The 13,833-nt window shown below is 48.0% G+C and overlaps 1 protein-coding gene across 2 annotated transcripts in view; it reads left to right on the top strand.

Annotated features, from left to right (window-relative positions):
• Window positions 1-13,833, top strand: part of LOC135902187 (mediator of DNA damage checkpoint protein 1-like) — a 71,136-nt gene that overhangs the window by 32,462 nt on the left and 24,841 nt on the right. The gene's annotated exons all lie outside the window — the stretch shown is intronic.

Genomic DNA, 13,833 nt, shown 5'->3' with positions numbered 1-13,833 from the left:
TCCAGGATCGGCCCACTTGTCGGCGAAAAACCTACCGCGGTAAAGGTAGCACTGAACAAGCTCAGGAAGTTCAGACAAAGAAGCACAGAAAGCTTCGCTTTAATAAATATCATTACGCGCTTGAAGGCGTGCACTTGTACCAATGATATTTAGGTACCGCTTGTTATTTCACTGCGTAATCCCGCACAGAACACAACTGGCCACGGGCACATCTGTAGGTGCCGTACGTATGGGGCCACCTATAAGCCGATTCGCGTGCTCTCCTCCGTGTCATCTATTGGGGAAGACAGCAGCACCCAGCACCAGCAGCCATAGTCACCCAAGTCCGAGAGGCCCCTAAAAGAAAGCTTCGCCGTAAAGAAAGCGCGTTGGTAAGTTCTAAATGTTCCCTATAGCGACATATATGAGCCCGTGAAATTGCGGGTGTGAGCGGGATGTGGTACATTGTACTTGTATCATTTGCGCGCTTTGTCGAGTGCTCCCATGCACCCGTATTTTTTCGCTCATCCATTATTTCTTTGGCATACTGCAATGCAGCGATCTGATACCCATAGATATTCCGCTTGGTTTATAGTACTGCGGCGAAAAATAGCCGAGGCCCGGTCTTCCAGCCATGCATATATGCCGCGGCGAATAAAAGGCCTGCAGCGGCGATGTCATCTCGCGATTGGCGCAGTCGTGGGCTAGCTGCGACGGGAGTCGTGTGACACTTAGGACGGGGCAGGTTGTGTGACCGACCCCGCGGTGACTGCGGGGCGTCGCTTGTCGGACAAAGCTGCCGGAACGAGGACGACGACGCCGCGCGCAGGCCGAGGATGAATCGCCGAGGTGCCGTCGCTAACCTGGTTGTGCCTCCATCGTGACGCACGCTATTATGCCGACTCTCCCCGGCGGCAGGAAAGCGCGGCCACTCACCTTCGGCGAAGGCTCCGTGGGGGCGCGGTCACCTGACGCGCGTTACTTCAGCTCGTTCGTACGGCGCCACGAAGTGTTCCGCAGTATAGAGAAACTTTAGCATGGAAACACTGGGTGCACGCGTTTCCGGCGGTGTATATACTGAATTTAGGAATGACCGACGGTAGCGCGTCCACCTTCAGCGCAGTAGGCTTGTGATGTGTACTCACAATACAGCGCCGTCACGCTGCTCTCCGTGCGTTAAGTATAGGATTTCATTGCACGAAAATACAAAGATATCGAATGTTTATGCATCGCAAAGTCCTCGAGGAAATGCGAGTGGCACTCAGACCACTGTATTTCTCTTTTCTTTTTTAGTTTCAACTGTCTACTGCGTGGCTGATAAAATACCCCAGCGTTTTACATATGCTATGTCAGATGCCCTCACCTATTTTCACCTGCTACTATCAGTGCTTGCTACGCTGCTGCCAACTGATTAAAATACTAGTGTTCCACACGTTTCAGTATATGACTGAGTCAACTAAAAAAAAAAGGGCTCCTCTAGCTTTGTGTGGCCCTAAACCAAGAACAAAACCAACCGACCGCAACAACAAGCGCATTTAATGAGTTCAGCATATCTTACTAAACTCATAATAGCGGCCTGTAAAGAAGCTTACCTTTCCAGCTTACAGTCACGTATAATAGTAACAGCAACTCGTATCGCGTTATCACGGAAGACGTAACGCGGCTGTTGCTGACCGTACCATTAGCCAGCAGCTAACGAAGTCAACGCGTATAATGGTTACGGAGGGTCCGGACGAGCGCGGAGGATCAAAGGTGTGCCGCTTTAATTACACTCCGGGTGGATGAAACAGCTTCGGTTACCATCGCTGTTCGTACATGCGAACCGCGATTCACGACCACGCATTCCGCAGAAAGAAATAGGCATCGGTTGCTGTGCTCGTGCTACACGACCTTTTCTACGCAGAGTCGTGCACAGACTCCGCACACAAGAGTAAACATATGAGTGCAATAGGCAAGCACAATCAAAAGAAAACTGCGAATATAAAAAAAGGAGTGCAACCGAATGGCCAACCCATGCTCGCAAGAGTGCTGACTACGCGCGCCGGTTCACCCTTTCGGTGAGGGTGAAGGGGTGGGGAAAGGGACGGAGGAACGAACCAGTTCACGCCGGTGTCATGATGTGGGCCACGAGCGTCCATTAATTAAGGCCGCGCAGGAATGACCCTGAAGGCAAAACGAAAGCAGGGAGAGAAAATAAATCAAGGCTTCGTAGAGGCATACGCCTCTTACACAAAGCACCGCGCACGGTCAGCATTAGCAACTCGCGTGTCCGTGTAGAAGGAGACCCTGAAACGTGCTACAAAAGAAGTAATCCCGTGGGCGGCGCGCGACCGGACATTATTCGCGGGGAAAGAAAATTAGAGGCGACGTTGCTGGAGCGTTATATAGTGTGGTTTTCTTTGTGTGTGGGCGTGTGTAGGGGGGGGGGGGGTACAATTTTGTGACTTATTTGTATGCCTGTGTGTGTCTGGACTGATTTATATAGGTAAGAACTCCCTCAGGACGTAATAGATGCAGTGCAAAGCGCTTGATAAATTCGTGAAGCCTTGCCTCTTCCAGTAGGTTTCACTTGACGTTGAAGCGTCACTTCATCGTTCGAAATTGTTCGATGTCTAGGCTTAGGCCACTAGCTCGCTATAACGGAAAGAAAAAATGCGCCAGCCAAAGGACCGCACTATATCTCACGCACGAAAGAGGAAGCGACCCGCAGTGGTTGCTCAGTGGCTATGGTGTTGGGCTGCTGAGAACGAGGTCGCAGGATCGAATCCCGGCCGTGGCGACCGCATTTAGATGGGGGCGAAATGCGAAAACACCCGTGTGCTTAGATTTAGGTGCACGTTAAAGATCCCCAGGCGGTCGAAATTTCCGGAGTCCTCCACTACGGCGTGCCTCATAATCAGAAAGTGGTCATGGCACGTAAAACCCCGTAATTCATTTTTTTTTTTTTTAAAGGAAGCGAGAGCTCTTGGTTCGTTTCCATCAAGTATACAGGTGAAACGCATAAAGGTTTCCTTTTTTTCTACTGCTTGAAGACGATTAGAATTATTTTGCTGCACTTAAAAGAAAACTCCGCATCCTGGCAACTATTAGAATCATATATCTTTGTATCTATTCGTAGCAACACTCACAGTTAAACATATTCTATTTCTTGTTCCTTTTTTGATAGTTAAGCCTGTCTTGGGTAACTAATGAATGTAAGTGCATGATTAATGACTACAGGCAGTGCAAAACAGACGGAAACAGCGATTAGATGGAACGGATGGTATAGGTAGAAAAGGACACTGGTGCGAAAGACGGAACACTTTTTTTCAACATTCGTCCTTCATCATTCCGTTAGAACTGAACGGGATGCTCGCGACAGCGAGACCCTTCTTCCAACAAAAGAAAAGGTGGAGCCGGGGGCGAGCAACGGGCAACACCATCATCGGGGCAAGGACATCAGTGGCGTGCGGGCGGACAGGCGGTTCTCTGTGCGTACACAAACGAATACACGCACACACGCGCGCGTGTTTCGGGCAAGAGGATCCGCCTCGCATTCAGCTCCAGCGGCGCGTGAGCTCGGCCGCGGAGTCATGGGCACAACCGTACGATTCCACCACACAACGGCGGTGGCGGCCGGCCTCCGTGGCGCGCCTACCGCGCCCGAAGAGAGGGCTCGACTTGCGGCCGAGCGTTGCGACGCGCAGATTGAAGCGCCTCGACGAGGGAGATAGTGCGGCATTGTTGGCTCGCGAGACGACGCGAGGGCGATATATCCAGGGGACAACACGGCCTCCTGCGTTCAGTGGCGCCAGACGAACGCGATCCCCGCGTGCTGCGCCAACGCGCAGTTTTCGTTCTTCTGTGTCTGCGCGAGGCCTGTGTTTATCAGCCCGCCTCTGTCTGTTGTTGTTGTGGGGAAGCGTGCTAAGGAGTCTATAGTTTGCGAAGAACATTGCGATTACGCACTCGGTAGGCACGCAGTGTGCTGGAGGTTCACGTGCGGTATAAGTGACACAGCAGGCTTCTGAGATGTCGTGCGTGCAGGGCTTTCTGGCTTTTCCCATTCCGTAAGCCATCGTATAGCTGAAGGCGACGAAGGCGTTAAGGACAACAAGCCTACAAAAACGGTTTTAGCCATAATTAGTGCTGCGCGGGATCCTGTGCTGTGCTGGTGCGCGGTGATCGTGAGCGGCTGTGATCGTGTGTCTGCACCTTCTGATTCTCTCTCCATTTTCTTCTTGTCTTTCTACCCCTACCTCCCCCGTACCACAGTGCAGGGTAGCACAATGGATTTTCTGTTTTCGTTAACCTGCATCCTGCATCCTGCAAGCTTTTCTCCTTTCCTTTGCTCTCTCTCTCTCTCTCTCTCTCTCTTTCCGTTGATGTTCACCTCTTTATCTTTTCCTGCGTCGCCTATCACTCTTTCACCCATCAAGGAAAGTTTACTTGCACTAACACAAGTGAAGAAATACAAGTATTTAATGTCGTCAAAGAGTAGCCTTCGTCTGATGTCGGTTCAGAGTTACCTGTATATAGCGTTACAAATGAAATAATTATCATTTTCTGATTAACTAGGAAAAAGTAGGTATGTGATATATATTGCATGAATTGCCATAAAAGAGAGCGTACGAACGCGCTGATGGTCACCAAGTTGGTCAAGGTTCTGCGTGCTCATATTTGTGTAAAATTTAGCCTTTCTCTAAATGCCACACACAGTACAGGATCTCTAGAGGCACAGCGGGAACGCGCGAGAATTGCAGAAGGTCTTGCAGTGTGTTATTGCAGTGTAGAATTCTGATTATCTCGTGACACGCCAATACGTACGTGCACGGCTTCTTTCCAACGTATCCTCCGTCGCGCTCAGCCGAGCACAAGTGGCTCCAGCTATTCAGTCAGCGTCATAACACGAAGGCAGCTTTAGCGACACAAAGAACCAAGCGGATGAGGAGCTTGATCACGATGAATAAGATAAACCTAGACTGCTTACGCCCGGCTGGAGCTATGTGAAATAGGCACTGAGGCAAGCAGTGTGTCGTGCTTAACAGATGAAAGCGTAGACGAAGAGAACACAGGGGCGCCTGATACTACGACGGAGGAATATCATGTTTGCCAGTGCAATGTCGCCAGTTGGTTTCCTTTGCAAGTATCTCACGCGAGAGCTGACCTCGCTGCACCTATGTAGCAATATTTTACTTGTTTAGAAAACACTTGTCGGCGAGCGTTTTGGAGCTTTTGCTTCGCGTCTTCGAGTTTAAAAGGCGAGTCGAGATATGTTTCCACAGCGCAGAGCCGAGAAGCCACTAAAGATTACGTACCTCATCCTTTAAGAAATCACAGAAGCTAGGTGTACTCTATAGGTTACATTTTTCGAACCTACAGATACTCGCTTAAAACAGCAGTTGCATCGAGGGTAAATGCAATGATATCATTAAGTAATTATACCTACGGCTCCCAGAGCTCAGGACAACATCGAGACACAGACTTTGCTGTTTTACATTTCCTAACATAGTTAACGTTGTGCCGGGAACACAGAACCTCTGCTCACAAACTTTTTCTTACGGAAATGCCATAATATTGGCCTCCGTCAGGGTGATCGTCATACGTGTAAATGGCGGATGCCCAAAAGCCAGCTATTAAAGAAACATTCTGACGTAGCAGGCGCTCTGCGAATAGTCCCTGGTTTAAATGACACCACTACTTTTTCAGTGGTGTCATCTGTGATACGATGATCTGTGATACGTTCGCCACACAATTAACAGCGGATAATTTCGCACCTTGCGGTAACTTCGCAGCCGAAAAAGCACAGTCACGCTCTCAAACCATTACTGTGCTCAAGTTCTTTTTTTCTTTTCTCGTACATTCAAACAATCAATCGATCAAGCAAGCTTACAAATGGACGAAAGAAAAAGCCGCAAGGAGAGAAACCGACATTACTCCCAGAGCGCCACACACGCAGTGGTGTAAACACGGTTCTCTGGCGCTCGCCTGCAGGCGACGTCAGCGCCACTTGGTCACCAGGGCGGTGCGCGAGGATGCGATCTCCGAGCACACGCGCCGGGAAGCCGTCCGATTGAGCGGCCGATACACGCCAGGGCTTCGAGAGGGGAACGCGAGGACCACTGCACGCGCCCAGAGACGGATGCGGAAGCGAAGACCCCGCCGCATTCCGAAGGGCGCGCGAGCGGGAACGCGGTTCACTGGGTCTCGCGACCGACCCCCCCCCCCCCCATCTCCTCCCCGAGAAGCCGATGGGCGTCTTCCGCTGCCACTGTGTTGGACCAGCGCATGGGGCGAGACACCGCGGCGATGCGTACGCCCTGCTGGCGTGCTCGGTTTAGCTGCGCTCTCTCGTTACTTGTTCTTGCAGTGAATATTTTTCAGTGGTCCGTCACGCGAGATCTTCTTATGGTATGCGTGCGTGGCGATCATCTCGAGAAAGAATCGATGCATGTCCGTTCGCGTCGATGTTTATTTAAGGCGAGGATGCCCGATAGATAAATTTGGGCCAACAAGCGGATGCTACTCCTAATTACAAGCCCAAATAAGCGACACAGATGGTCCGAAAACGACAGAACAAACAACGTTGCGTGTACAACGTTGTACATTAAATTTCTATGTACGTATCGGAATGTAGAAATATTTCTTAGACGCATTGAGAAAAAGCAAAAATGACAGTAACCGGCATTCACTGCAGCGTTGCCTTGCTCACGTAATCAACGATATTGACAGCTTTGTATATACTGGTAGAGGTATCACACTCAGAGCACCAGGCCTGCACCTAGCCGAATGTTTTGTTTGACACTAAGTATTTTGTTGCGACATCATGGAGTCGCAGGGATGCGATCCGAGGGATATTAAAGAAATAAACAAAATGTAATGACAGGACCTTAAGGGCGACATTTCTCGACCACAAATTAGTACCACCAACAAAGATAACATCATCACAGGCAAGCCCACAGCTTTCTCTTATGATTATGACTTACGTGCATTGGGCGTATTGCAAACGTCACACACACCTGTTATTGAGAATTAGTTTTCTGTTTAAGCTATGCAGTAAAACGGCTTAACTGTTCTGTGCTTGGACCACGGCTTCGAAGAATTCAGAAGCCCAATTCACAAAACTTTTTGTTCGTGAATGCCATTTGCCATTGGCCGGGGTCTTCGCTAATGTGTCGAGTTTCGGGTTTGGCTGGAATTCGCTCTTACGAACAATTCTAGCGTAAGAACATTTTGTGAATACATGCCCAAAATCATAGCCCGTATTCACAAACAACATCATTGTGCTACAACTGTGCGGAAGCGCAGACACCAGCCAGTGGTGATGTTGGACATATTAGCCACGGCCGACCGGACGAGTATTAGCGAAAGCAGGCGGCCGATAGCAAGCAGCGCTTACAAACAAAATTCTTCACGAATTCGACCACCGATCTTCACCGACTGTGTTTGTGCAAATTTCCCCGGACGCAAACGTACGCATACCATAAGACATAAGCTGGCACTGACCTACGTACAGAACATGACACTGCAGGAAACCTCTCTGAACTGATTTTACTGCCCTGTCCTAACGTGTCAGATCCAAAGGGTAAAAACAGTTTCAATTGTGTGAAAGGTGACACAGGTGCAAGCAAAGTATGTGCGCTGATAGCTACCTTCTGGACCTGTGAAGTACAACACAGCTAAAATCACTTTGGGCCGCCAGCTTCTCAACTTGGCGGTCAATCGAACAAAAGCTTTCTTTGCATTCGACGTGCACGCTATAAAGGAAGCCGCAGGCAATGGAGCGTGGCGCACGCGTTAAAGGCCTCAGCAAGCGTGAGGTTGGCACTCGTGCTTCCGCTTGGCCCGTAATGATGGTCGATCTGCTACGGACGCAGCAGTCTAGTGGTCGCTTCCAAGCGCGTATACATAGCTCCCATCGAGTGAATGAATGCATCCGGGAAGCCGAACACGAAAGCAGGAGACTCAGACTGAATTCTCTGTTATATAGTTCTTGCGTGACGACTGCTATTGTTTTTGCAGCGTTTGTAACGTAAACTGGCTGGGCATTCCCCTCATTAAGTGTGCATATGAGCCGTCATTAAGCAAGGCATGAGAGCGGACTTGTTGGTATTCTACTAATATACAGTTGAAGCGCGAAGGTAGGATTAACAGAACCGGATGGACGGACGCCCTGGACAAACACTAACTTCTCACAACTTTATTTTTAAAACGGCACGAATATATATACACGGGGGACAAACAGTAAGAACAAAAAATTACAGTCACCTAAGTATACTTACCTGATTTTAATGCGAAACATAATGACTTATCTAATTAATTAGTTACGTCCATGATACGTGACGTCATACATTGCCACATGTTCTTCACAAGTCCTTAATCCATTTTGCTCTTTGTACCAACCTTAATCCACATTAAACCACTTTACTCCATCATGATCCATCTTAATCCATCTAGTTCTAATTTATACCAACCTTAATGCACCTTAATCCACCTTGCTACAATTTGTACCAACCTTAATCCACCTCAGTGCACATTGATCCACATTTATTCGCCTTCACTCACATTAACTCACCTTCATTCACACCATACGTCACCTTTCTTTAACTTGCCCTAACTTTAATTCCCTTTACTTCACTCTAATTAACCTTAGTTCACTTTATTTCACATTAATTACCCATAATTACCACCATACGTTGCTATATAATTTACTATCTTCTGTATTACTGCTGACATCATACAAGACGATGATAACGTCATATTGTTTTTTGTTGCCACCCGTTGCCAACAACGCCGGCTTTTCTGCCTCATGGGACATTTAATGCTTTCGTATTAAAAAATGGGGAGAAGGACGACCAAAAGAACAAGCTCGCCACAGCACTACGGCACGGCAGAACGCTAGTTCCTTTCGCGAGTTCCTTTCGTGCCGCTTTTTCGCTTATGCATTCACAGCGTATGTATCGGGTCCGCTGTTTTTCATCGTCATAATGTATGTTTCGTGTCCTCGCACCTGTTTTTGGTATCTATCTACCTCGTTCCTCTATGTGTGCGTGCGCGCGCGCGCGCGCCCGTGTGCGTATGTGTGTGTGCGTATGTGTGTGTGCGTATGTGTGTGTGCGTATGTGTGTGTGTGCGTGTGCGTGTGTGTGTGTGTGTGTGTGTGTGTTTCTTTGTAGACTAATCAGAGTACGGACAAGTTATAGCCCCTTGATAGAGTTACGACACAGCTATCACAGGCAACTGCCCTAACTTTTTTCATCTTTAGCGAGCGCGTTTTGCCTGACATCGTGTCAGCAATAGCACAGAAGTTTACAACTCTAACAAAGCACACAGCACTAAAAGCAAATATCGTCCATTACAATCAACAGACCAGATTATAGAAAGAAAAAAAAAACTGCACAAGGTATCATACTTTGTCCGAATGTCTTTCTATAGGTACGAATTGCTATACACTCGCATGCGCGTAAGTTGTGCGATCGCCCATATAATCCCGGCCGGCTGTACACAATTCTTGCAGGTTAAATAATCTGAGTGCTTCCTTTTCTGCATAACGGGCAGCCAGAATGCTTGCCAAAACCACACCAAGCTCTCTAATGTCTTGCTTTTCCTTCCCTTCTTTTTCCTAACTCGGTCAGTCGGCCCAGGCCAACCGCACCATCAGTGCGTGCCCATCCATGCACCTCTGAAGCGTGACGAAGACGGAAACAACAGAGAAACATGCAAATATTCTTCATACCTGTATCTATTGACCTACACACCTGCTTAGCGGCTCGTGAGGTCCATTTTGTATTGGTTTGGTTTGATTTAGAATTCTTTTTCACATCTTAAACCACCGTGTTGCCTGTAAGGAACGACACTTAGCATTGGGCTCCGGATTAAAGGGCTTTCAAATCTTGTTCTTGTGCATTAGCGAAATGGCGCTACGCACTCTGGCGGATCGGCCATGAATCGGGCGGCGAGAAAACTTATTAATTTGTGTTTATTATTATTTATTACTGTTAGGGAAATAAAATGAAATAAGTGTTCTATGAATATGAATTCAAATGTCTACTATTACAGATATGAATGATAAACATCTAAGTAGTACAGTAAACATTACGTGATCATATGAAGTGGAATAACGACTTTAGCATGCGATTCCTTTTGTCTCGCGCAAAAAGTTGCAGAGGGCTTGACAAACGTTCCTGTGGCTATAACCCTGTATGGTAGCCTCAAAGGAAATTACCGGAAGAGTCACTTTAGGGCCAAGGTTTTGGAAGGTTCTTCTAAAAACATTTTTCGTTGAATAATGAACCTTAATACGTGAGCGCTTTTTCCTTTTCTTTTTGTGTCTGTGTTAGTGTTCGGCCACACACATAAATGTCATTGCTGCGGCCGGGAATGGCACCCTCGACCTTTCCACTCTCTGACCACCTCCGTAGCAGTCGCAAAACGAGTGTCACTAATATATTCGTCCCGATAGTGCATATACATACCGCGCTAAGATACGCTTCGATTCCTTTTTTTTTTTTTTGCTCGACATTATCGAATCAAAAGATCGAATGTGCGGCCCGTTACAAATGGTGTTCTGAAATAAATACTTGTCTGTATAGAAATATACTTTTAACGATTTTATCTATGAGTAGAGGTCGTCCCGTATACGTGCGCAGAGTTTCAAGCAGCAATGTTAAGCTGTTTGTTCGCATTAGTTTCAAATTTAGTTCACTAATAATTTTGGGGGTGTTTTTAGGACCTGTAAATTTTAACCCGCCTCCAATAGACAAGCAACGTTGAAACTTTTCCAGCGCACGCATGAACTTGCATCTTGACACGCACGATCATTCTCGAATGGCCAACGTTTTATTGCACCAACAAGCATCATTGGCTAAATTCATATTGGTTAAATATGGATTATTTCGTACGGCTCGTAAAAACACAAGGACAACATACATAAAATCTGTTCCTCCTAATTCACACTTCGTTTTACCTTGAATTGCTTGACAGTTCGGAAAGGACGTGCTATTGCATACCTCATAGTGCGCCAAGGCGTATAGTCAACAGAAGTTTGGTCATTTCTAGAACGCCCGTCCAATTACCCCACAAATTTGTAACATCATTCAAATATTATCTTCTAATGCCCCACATTCTATCTAATTTTTATTGCGTCTGTAGCTTCAATGATTATCTCAATAAACGATCGTCCACATTTATTTCAGGATGTTTGGAGCACCCGTTTTGGTGTGGGTCGATGGTCTCCACAGCATACAGTTGCAATACGAGCTTCATTACAAGAATGAGGATAACCACAAAATTATAATCAGATCATGCACATCTCATCGCTATACCGCATAGCACATTATATATCATGCACGCGCAACGAAATATCTGCTGCGATATATCGCTAGCTCCCGCACTCTGCTCGAGCCCGTGGATGTTTGGCTCGGTCCTCGCAACAACATCGCCATACGCCAACGGCCTCGGTGCAGCGCTGGAGCTGACGAACGACCTGAAGCTCTTGCACAACTTAATCGTCAGGAGAAACGAGCACCAAAGAAAAAGTAGAGTCGGGTGACACCACGAAAGCGACGAGTTTCGCGAACGCCCCTCAGGCTAGGTGGCGTTGGCTTCTTTCGGTCTCCTTAACCACTTCGCCAGAGACAGACACGGCGCCTGGAGAAACTATAGCCGCGAGGAGACACGCAAGAACGTGCGCCTTTGCAAGACGAAGCCTTCCGCGAAGATGTGCGCCGCTAAATATAGGGGTCGACTGCAGTGTGCGGTGTCTTCCTCCCATTCCCGTTGTACTTTCGTGTGTGGCGTCTGCGAGGAACCGGTGCGGTGGCTGCGAGGAAACCGGCTCTCTCCGGTCGCTGGATCTGGCCGTGCATGCATAAGTTATATGTCCGCCGGCGCCACGCACCGCAGCAGCCGAAACGTGGCTCGCGTGCGCGTCCATACGTGTGTGCTATACGTAGCCAGGAAGCTACCCGTCGGACACGCCTTTTCTCGTCTTTGCTTCGTTTCATCTTGTTATCCCGAGACGCACCCAGCCCGTTTCGCTTCTCGCGTTCCATATTGACACGCCAGCTGGAGGGCCAGTACCGGGGCCTTGTAATTGCGTGAAAACTACACGCGTGTGCTCCTATCGCAGCGCACGTAACCGCGCGTTATTACCACGAACTGGTTTCGGCCGCAAGTGACTCGCTCCCCCGACAACTTATTACGCCAAGACGCCGGCCGCGGGGCACGGTGACGTCACTGTTTCTAATTTTGTAACTGGTGAAGTGGCTCGGGGGCCGGTTTCGTATAGTGTTCGTTGACATAGGCTGCGCCCGGAATGGACGTCGTGAAAACCTTATCGAGGTAATGTGACAATTCCATTCCGATTCTTTTCCTTTCAGATTTTCGCCACATGGTGTGAGTGCCACTCCGCGTTAAAGTCCCTTACTCCGCCTACGTTATTAGCGCTATCTATCGGTCGTGAGCGGTGTACGATAAGAAGACAAAAGAATCGAGCGAAAGGAACCTTTACATTATACCGACCCTTGTAACAGTCACATGGATCGCCGTTCAGTCCAGATTAATACGATGGCACCAAGCAGCATGAAATGGGGTCGGCGCAGTGCCGTGAAAGAAATATCAGGTTGCTATAATTGGCAGTTTCTACGAAGCACAGTCTTCATTGTCATACGCGTAAGTGGTTTGTGAACCTTGGGTCAACTATAGCTCGGCAGCACGTATTATGAATACCGGGTAAGCTTGAATCTGGGGTCGGTTGCAGACCTTGTGAATCTTAGGACAGCGGCTTGGATCAGCCTCGGCGCACAAATTGCTAAAGACAAAAGAAAGCTATTCACGGGAAAACGATACTCTGATTTCCAACGGATGTTTCAGCGAGATCGTCGTTAACAGTAGGAAAACTGATTCAAAGTCCAATGAGCGAAGGCGGAGGCGCAGCGTAGTGCCATGGTGTCCTCTCCATTTAGCCTCTATCATGTCACGCTGCAATAGCCGCGTTCTGATATTCTGCAAGATAGTAGCCCAGTGTTCTACCATGCATGGCATGCACTTTAAGATTGAGCAATCTTCCTCGGGCTGACCTCCCTACTCCGCCCACCAAATAAACGTTCTCTGTATCCCTCTTGGAACTGAGATTTAGCAAGCCGACATCTGAGCTCTAGAATGAAGGAAAAGCAGGCACTCTCAGGCTTTTGTTTATTCAAATTATAGCTTACGTATCCTTCGTTTTGCGTTCAACACTTGCTGGATATCATCATAGCAAACTGTATCACTATTCAGCCGGCAATCGTTTACCTTTCATAAAGCTACGGCTATAGATGATATAAGATAAAAAAAAACTAAAAGACCCGGGAAGCAGGGGACAAACCGTTAAAAAAGACGGGCGCGGCCTGTTCGAAACAATGTGCTATTACCGCGAGCGAAGCAAATCGAGCACGCGCATTACGTGAATGCGAGCGCTCGCATGTGCGTTCGTGCGTGCACGTGAGCTAAGTGAAAGCTATGCGTACAGAAACACAATGGCACCATCATTGAGGCGATGTCGCTTAGCGTTGCGCTGCCCCCGTTTTCGAGTCGGGGAGAACGTCATCAATGAGTTCGCGTTTGTTATGAAGTCATGCTATGCACTGACGTGGCTTTGTATATGCAGAGGGCGCTGAAACGAGTTGACCATTGTCCTGTACAGGCATGAGAAGTTGACCAACGGTGTCTTTAGTTTGCCCTTGCCTTCGCCCTGGACCAATTGCCTTTCCAGCTGGTGTTCTACGAACTAATCGCCGGACGTTGAAGGAGATATTGATCTGCTAAAAATAACAATTAAAGGTATTTAAAAATGAAGAAAAGCGGAAGGCGGGAACAAGTGGGCAGAACACTGAA

Source organism: Dermacentor albipictus, chromosome 4, assembly GCF_038994185.2.
Source record: "Dermacentor albipictus isolate Rhodes 1998 colony chromosome 4, USDA_Dalb.pri_finalv2, whole genome shotgun sequence".
Classification (NCBI taxonomy): Eukaryota; Metazoa; Arthropoda; class Arachnida; order Ixodida; family Ixodidae; genus Dermacentor; species Dermacentor albipictus.
This window is presented reverse-complemented; position numbering and strand designations above follow the sequence as displayed.